This window comes from Gopherus flavomarginatus, unplaced genomic scaffold (genome assembly GCF_025201925.1).
Source record: "Gopherus flavomarginatus isolate rGopFla2 unplaced genomic scaffold, rGopFla2.mat.asm mat_scaffold_40_arrow_ctg1, whole genome shotgun sequence".
Lineage (NCBI taxonomy): Eukaryota > Metazoa > Chordata > Testudines > Testudinidae > Gopherus > Gopherus flavomarginatus.
In genome coordinates this window covers 28,588-36,880 of record NW_026115078.1, presented here as the reverse complement: position 1 = coordinate 36,880, position 8,293 = coordinate 28,588, and the positions used below count along the sequence as shown (strand labels likewise).

Genomic DNA, 8,293 nt, shown 5'->3' with positions numbered 1-8,293 from the left:
TTAAACATTTCCAGCAGCCTTTCAGCCTGAGAAAACAATAGGCTTAACTCTTCTTCCAAACATCCTGGCAATTAGTACATCCATCAAACAGTTCAGATACAGATTACCACAACCTTCAAAGAGACACAGACAATAATACTATTTCACTCAAGTATCATCATAAATGTTAATATTCTTTTTTTGCTCTTTGAATTAAAACTATAGCAATAGACAAGACTTCTTTGCTGACATCACAAGACCTGAGCAAACACCTCCCCTTCTACCTCTAACACTGCAGACTTGCATTTCAAAGCTCTGTTCATTTACATATCTTGTTAACCAGTTTTTAAGGTTCACCCACGGGTCAGGTCAGTCGGTGAGGTGAGTTAATTAACTCTTTCTGGCCCTGTCACCTTTCAATGAGATATTAGATTATACTTATGTCAGGGACTCTAACCCAGACGGCAAAGTTCGTTGTCTGACCGCGAGAGAGACAGGCAACACCAGCAAGGTCCGATCAAAAGCTCTTTATTGACAAGTGCACGCATCAATAGAGAGCAGCTCGTCTCCAGAGAGAACCAGCCTGCTCTTTACATCTTAGTATAAGCCTATGTAGACAGTTCCGTCGCGTCATAAATTATTCACTGGAGCAACCCACCCCCTTCTTCTAACAACTAGAAACTAGACACCTTTAGTATACATGCATGCCTAAAGTTAGAAATGTAGGGGAGTTAAAAACAAACAAAGAACAAAACCAGGGAGGCTGGGAAACTAGGACTCTTATCAGTTCTTCGAAGGAGCTGCCCGAACACAGCACATCTGGTACTATGCCAGGAATGCAGCTTCTCTCTTATCTCACTTTTTCCCAGCGCTTGTGAGACATGCTGCTGCTTCTCAGTGTTTTCCACTCAGGGATTACCCACAAACCTCTGTTAGCCTGACTTTGGTCAGGTTGGCATACCTGGTTTTGTCTGCTATATCTTTATTCAGGCCTAACAATCCCCCCTTTGTCCCTAGAGGACCATAATGGGACTCTTGGGACACATATCCATTTAACAATTGTACGGGGGAGGCTAGTAAACCATGACCCAAGGTCTGAGTGGAGGTCCTTAAAACTAAAAGTGTGATCAAGAGATATAGCATGGAAAACAACAGCAACATTCTTAATAGCTTGTAAATCTTTGTCAATTAAGCCAGAGTGATTAACAGCAAAGCAACATTTTTCCCCAATGCGAGCACAAGCCCCTCTCTAATTCAGCATTCATGGCATTTAGCACACGTCTATTTTGCAAAGTTACTTCTGCTACTTCATCAGTCTTTCGTTGCAACTTTTGGAAAGCATCTATTAATGCATTAGCTGGTTTTTTTCAAGCTCTGCAGAAATATTTACAACTGCTCTCTTGAGCTTAGCCACCCACAATCCAGGAATGAGTGCACGGACAAAAGAGTGGAATCCTGTTTGTCTGACAACTAAGGGATTGGGGCACTGACTATAAATCAGTTAGGTATACCAAGTGGTCTAATTTCCCAGATGTTTCGGTGAATAATCCAGTCCCATGTGCATCCTCCCCATGGACCCGTCAGGATTCGGTATGTGGAAGCCCACACCCCCCAGTCCAAATGCTTGGAAGGAGCACTGTAAATGTTTACACTTCCACCCAGAAAGTCTTTAGTATATCTCCATGACCACAGATCAGATGGTACTCCTGATGTGTCTGTAAGGGCAGTGGGCCAAGTCTGGTACTCAAGATCACTCCAAATGGCCATCAGCTGGTCATTCAGGAAATTCTGAATCTCCAAACATACTAGATCCCACTGCAATGCCTTCCCAGCCTCAGTGATATTTAATACCATCTTTCCTTGGTGTAGTACTATATTACATTTGTTATTTAACTATTTTCAGGTACTTTTAAAAGGCATTGACATTAATAGCATAGGAGGGGGTTACATTATTAGTCACTGGAATGGTTTCAATACAGGTAAAATTTCCAGTGGCAGAACAAACTCTTCGGGTACTTGTTATTTAAAATCCAATTAGAGAGAGCAATACATGCTGAAGAATTTATCCACAACACAGGGCACAGCCTGTAGAATAAACCCCAAAATCCAATCAATACCACATTCCCAAGCATGGGTCCCACAAATTTTTTCTGCCAGTGTACAATTCTTTGTTTCTTCACCGGGGTCAGTTCTTAATGTCCTTTCTAGTCAGGAATTCCTGGACTTTAGCAATTTCAGTGGAGTGAGTGTTCCTTCTTCTTTCCCAAAACAGTCTTGGTGCAGCATCGTATAGGGGAGAGGTTACTAGCACATCACCCTGTAATGGTTTTGCTTTTTCTAGAAAAATTCAAAGGCACAGTAGATCTGTCAGTGGATAAGGGAGAGGCTACTAGCACTTCACCTTGTACTTTTTCCCTACTGTCCAGAAGGCACAGTGGAGCTAGAAGGTGAAATAGGCTAATCATCAGTAGGAGAATTCTCCCAATGTGGAGGGGTCTTTTTGCAGTGAGAATCTTGGGTCCAAGCAGTCAGTCTTTGGTACTTCACAGCGGTGTTGGTAGTCATCAGGACTTAAGGGCCTTTCCAGCATGGAGCCAAGGCAGTCTTTCGTTGGTGGACCTTTACATCAATCCCGTCTCCTGGTTCCAAGGAGTGGCAGGGCTGCTAGGGTCTTTGGGTAGCGCTTCCTTACCTGTGAGAAAAAAAACTTAACACATTTCATTAGTGCCTGGCAGTGTTTTTCAGATCTCATAGCTGCATGGGCAAATTCAAGCCCTCCTTTTCCTGGTTGTTAACCAAGTCTTAACTGTGAGCAGTGTCCTTGAATGGAGTCAGTGTCTTATCTATAGCCTGAGCTTGCTATTTTATTTTATTTTATTTTTTCAGTTAATTCATTCTGTTCTTTGTGCTTCTTCCCTTCTTGGCTTCTTTTAACCTGCAAAGGAAACTTTCACTTTTTACTCATACACCTTTTTCCCAACAATGAACACCTACACATTGTCATTATACAGTACATTAGTCTTATTATTTAATATATGCCACACACACTCTTTTACTAAAATAACCTTATTACAGAGCTTTCGAGCAACAAGCCAGGACAAGCACACCCACTTTGAGGAGTTCACTCAATACAACCTCTAGTCCAATAGCCTTCCACCATCCCCAGCCCTCTGGCTAGAAATCTGAGGTAGCCAGAAAGATCCCATGTACAATATGGGGAGTGGATTAACTTTTCATGTCCTTGCTTTCAAAGACTGTTGGTATGCAAATTTTAACAACAATTTTTGCAATTAACAATTTGACCAATAAAGTTTCTTTTCCTTACTTAAGGAAATGCATTAGACTTTAGTATATCACATTCTCCTGATTTACCTAAACACTTTGTATTCCAAGTTGAACAAAACAAGTATCTGCATTTTAATTTAAACTTTTTGTTTGCTTTTAAACTAGATTATTTTATAAAAATATTAAACACAAAAATTCCGGCCACAAGACAAACACCACAAGACAGAACATAGAACACAAAACATAATTTCTATTGTGCCAGTAAATGCATGGTACGTTGAATGCTGTTTAGCTGGCACCAGTTTTCTCTGATTATCTGAAAGACAAAAAAACAGAGGTCTACCCCTTCTGGGCAGACAATCATTGCTTAAAATAGACAAATACCCTTGTTGATTTCAGGAAAAACAGAGGAATTATCCCATATTTTATGTGTTTCATAGGCAGCCCAGGTTTCAGTGGCTCCTACCTTATCAGTTAGATAATTTGCATGAATACAGATGCTTTCTGGCTTGCTTTTTACTTTTAACTCTTGCTTTCAAACACTGAAAGAAAACATCACTACTTATAGTGCCCTTACAGCCTAATAAAATTTCAATTACATAGCACTATATACATTCTTCAGCTAATTTAACTAAATTCTAAATGATTGCAATTAACAATATCTTTGCCTCAATTTATTTACAAACATTTCAAAGACACCAAGAACTTTCCTCTTCAGCATTTTTGCAAAGTTCAACTGCTGTTTCCTCCAGCAACTACAGAGTTAACTTCTCACTCTCCCTTAAATCACTTGCTTGTCTCCCAACAGCCACTTTTATCAACTCAAATCACCATTCCAAGTAAGTTCTGGGTATTTGAAATCCCCATGCTTACACTTACTTACTCCTTCCTTCCACTACACCCTTAAAGTTTTCCAACCTGTTTTCCAATCTCTCTGTCTGTTGCCTGCCCGCCTGGGCCCGATCCTGCTTTTCTCACTGAACCGTCCCTTCCATAGGCACCAACTTCTTCCACTACCAGTTTAGCTAGGAGGGTGGGCTTCTCAACTAGCCCCCCACCCCTCCTGGTCTCTTCCCTTAAACATTCTTACTCACAAGACTACCCGAGTCCTCCTTCATGAGGCTTGCCACCTAGACGAAGACACATGGCCCATTGGGCAAAGGCCATTTACTTAACATATAATTTGAAGGACTACTCTTAGAGGGTTTACCCAGAGACTCATTCATCTGTTTGACACTTAAACAGAAAAGAGAATTACACAGAGAGCAGAGGGAATTACAGTCTAAGCCAGACTTTCCCACTTCTATACACTGACCGCTACAGGGGACAGGACAGAAGGATCTCAATTTAACCTCAGAGCTGTCTCGTACACATGGCTTCCACTCCGAGGAATTACGAACAAGAGGTTCAGTTCCACCCACACTCCTAACACCCAAATGAACAGAGAAAAAAAACAACAACAGTAACTGGTTAAATAGAACAGAACCAGAACCAAATAGTGTTTCCTTATCCTATTAGGACTCACTTTTACTCGTGCAGTTCTCAGCATATAACACCAACAGTACCAAGCAAAGCAAACACAAAATAACAAGGGTAAAACAAATAGATGGTGTAAATTCTGCAGGGCTCCCCTCTTCTTAATTGCTCACCAAACTGTGACAAATTTCTGTTACCAATCTATCCCTCATGTCAGATGATCAGGCTGACACTACAGGATCGTTGGGGGAAGATAAAGAAAACACACCATATAACTGAATTTTAAAGCTTCATTAATAAAATAATAAAACAACAACGGAGAGTGTTGGGAACGCTCCCACATCACTCAGGAAAATATTAATGCCCCAAGCCCGAAGCTCCTTTCATACTTACACACGTACGTCCAGACTGGCCACTTCTGTGTATAATGTTCAGAGGAGGGGGAGAGGTGGAAGGGAGATTATCCTGTATACAGCTTGTCCAGAATTTCCAACATGCTTCTGCTCTTGGGAGGGCTGTTCTTTTACACCCTGGAATCTCCTGCGGCGTCTCTTTCAGAGATTCCAGTCCAGGTCGGCTGCCTGTGGCTTCTTTGGTGTCACCAAGCCACACCGACTCCAGGGTCACAAAGGCACACTGTTGGATCTTACTGGACAGTTAAGCTTTGCAAATGTAATTTCAGTTCTGTAACTTGTATTTCCTTTGCTTCGCCTCTGTCAATATTTTTTCCTTCACAGCCAGCTGGGGCCGAAAGCAGCCCCTCCCTGCACCAAGCACAGTCCGCGCCGATTCCTGACCCTGAACGCAGAGCACCCCCCTCCTTCCATCCCGGGGCCAAGATGATTTTTAAATTAACCCGTTCCTTATGTCTTTTTCTTTCTTTTTCTCTTTCCCATTAAACATTCTAGTAGCAATGCTAACTACTTCAGACAAACTTTTCCCTTGCGTACCATCTGGATGCTTTCTAAATCTTTTTGCAATATCCTTTGCACATTGTGACATGAAAACCATTTTAACCATCTCCTTTCCATGATCAGTTTCAGGATTTAAATTCCCATGCTTTTTAACTTCACAAATCAGTCGAGCACAAAAGTCAGAGAGGTGCTTATCTGGATGCTGAACACAAGCACGTCACCTTGCTCCAATTTGGAGTAGCCTCCCCTGCATCTCTAATACCATTCAAAACAGCTTTTAAAAATCCATCCAACTTTGTCTTTTGAGCTGGATTATTGGGATTCCAGTTAGGGTCAGTAATTAGCCAAGGTGCATTCAAATGAGCTGCAGATTTTTCTTTTACTTTTTGTCTTTCATCTTCTGTCATGAGAGTATCTAATAACTGATTTACATTTGCCCAAGTGGGCACATGAGTGAAAAAGATTGTGCAGAACATTCTTTCCACTGCCTCAGGATTGTCTCATAAGTGAGGCATAGTGCACTGCCAGTTAAACAAATTTGAAGTTGCAAACAGGGTATGGGTAAAACCATCTCATGTTCCCCAGCAACCAGTAGAACCAGATAAGTTCTCAATGAGGCTTGTAATATCAGAGGTGTCTCAGAAACATTCTCTCTCATGGAGTTAAGTAACCTAGTGGGGGTCCACAAGGGCAAGGACAAGGGCTGCTGTAATATTGGGGGTGTTTGAAAAGCAGTCCCTGACCAAGTTTGCAAAAGGCTGGCTGGAGGCTGCACAGAGGGGGTGAGGCTGCCTGATTCCTCTGAAGATGAGGGAACATCACTCTGAGCTCCCCCTTGATTCTCCTCTGTCCCTGAACTGTCCCTAACCTGCTTTTGAATCCTTGCACTCCATCAGACGGGGAAGAACAGGAACAAAATTGTCCTCCTCCCGGTGCGGCTCTGGTGCATATGGTGGGTGATTTTTTTACAAGAGCTCTCCATACAAACAGCTTCAAAAGCTACCCATCCCTCCATGGGTTTATAATTATACCATACAAACAAGTAATCCATTTGTCTCGGCCTAAGATCAACCAAAATATCCCTTAAGGAGTTCCTCCTATCTGTGGAAAAGGTTTCACCCACCGGCCAGTCTCTAGTTGGGGACAAATGAAAGGTAAATGATGGCCATTGGATCCAACACAGATTTCTCATCTTAAATTTAACTAGATCAGCTGTCTCAGAAATCTCTTTCCAATCTCTAAGTATCAGAGACAACGGGGCATCCCCCGGGCACTTACTGCCAACTTGTCTCATTTTAATGAAGGGACTCTAACCCCTCTTCATGAAGGGACTCTAACCCCTCCTCCCCGGGTCGAGGTAAAGGGACTCTAACCCCCACCTCCCCGCGTCGAGCGCTCGCTTACCTCTCCAGGGACTTGAACACCTGGACTGAGACTCAAACCCAGGCTGGGACTCTAACCCAGACAACTTGGATCCTGTGCAAACCTGGACTGGGACTCTAACCCAGACCTGGACTGGGACTCTAACCCAGACCTAAGTAGTCAGGGACTCTAACCCCGACAACCTGGACCCTACTCAATGGGTAGGTGGACGTTGCTGGATTTCCAAGAGTTTCAGCTGGTTCACAGAACACGCCTTATCGCCAACGCAGAGATCAGATCACCAGGCAAGGCTCCTCTAAACTGGAGGATGCGCGCTGCGTTGCCTCAGGGTCCGATCCCCCGCCGGAGAGTCAGACGGGTCCCGGCGGAGTCGCCAAAGATGTCAGGGACTCTAACCCAGACGGCAAAGTTCGTTGTCTGACCGCGAGAGAGACAGGCAACACCAGCAAGGTCCGATCAAAAGCTCTTTATTGACAAGTGCACGCATCAATAGAGAGCAGCTCGTCTCCAGAGAGAACCAGCCTGCTCTTTACATCTTAGTATAAGCCTATATAGACAGTTCCGTCGCGTCATAAATTATTCACTGGAGCAACCCACCCCCTTCTTCTAACAACTAGAAACTAGACACCTTTAGTATACATGCATGCCTAAAGTTAGAAATGTAGGGGAGTTAAAAACAAACAAAGAACAAAACCAGGGAGCGAAAACAAGGAGGCTGGGAAACTAGGACTCTTATCAGTTCTTCGAAGGAGCTGCCCGAACACAGCACATCTGGTACTATGCCAGGAATGCAGCTTCTCTCTTATCTCACTTTTTCCCAGCGCTTGTGAGACATGCTGCTGCTTCTCAGTGTTTTCCACTCAGGGATTACCCACAAACCTCTGTTAGCCTGACTTTGGTCAGGTTGGCATACCTGGTTTTGTCTGCTATATCTTTATTCAGGCCTAACAATTATAATGTCACAGTCTCGGTGAGTTGACTGCTGCAGCTCCCCGTAGACTCTGCCTGCGCCTCTCACCGAGCTGGAGTACAGCAGGCGAGGGGAGAGCACTCAATGTATTGCATCTACACTAGACGCGATATATCAACCCCCGCTGGATCGATCGCTGCCCACCGATTCGGCAGGTGGTATAGACATACCCCGAGTATCTGGTGATCGGAGCTGGACCCCCGAGGGGGACACATTGAAGGAACTCAGGGGTTAAGGTGCCTCTATTGTCAACTGTCAGGGCTGTTGTGGCTCAGAGGAGGGTGCC

General features: G+C 43.7%; 1 long non-coding RNA gene across 1 annotated transcript; it reads right to left on the bottom strand.

The window, feature by feature from the left end:
- Window positions 1–491: 491 nt before the first annotated feature.
- On the bottom strand, window positions 492–7,980 carry LOC127042415 (uncharacterized). Its single transcript, XR_007771938.1, has 2 exons — window positions 7,727–7,980; window positions 492–742 (listed from the first exon to the last, which is right to left on the bottom strand). It is a non-coding gene; the product is annotated as an uncharacterized LOC127042415 (long non-coding RNA).
- Between the last annotated feature and the right edge of the window lie 313 nt (window positions 7,981–8,293).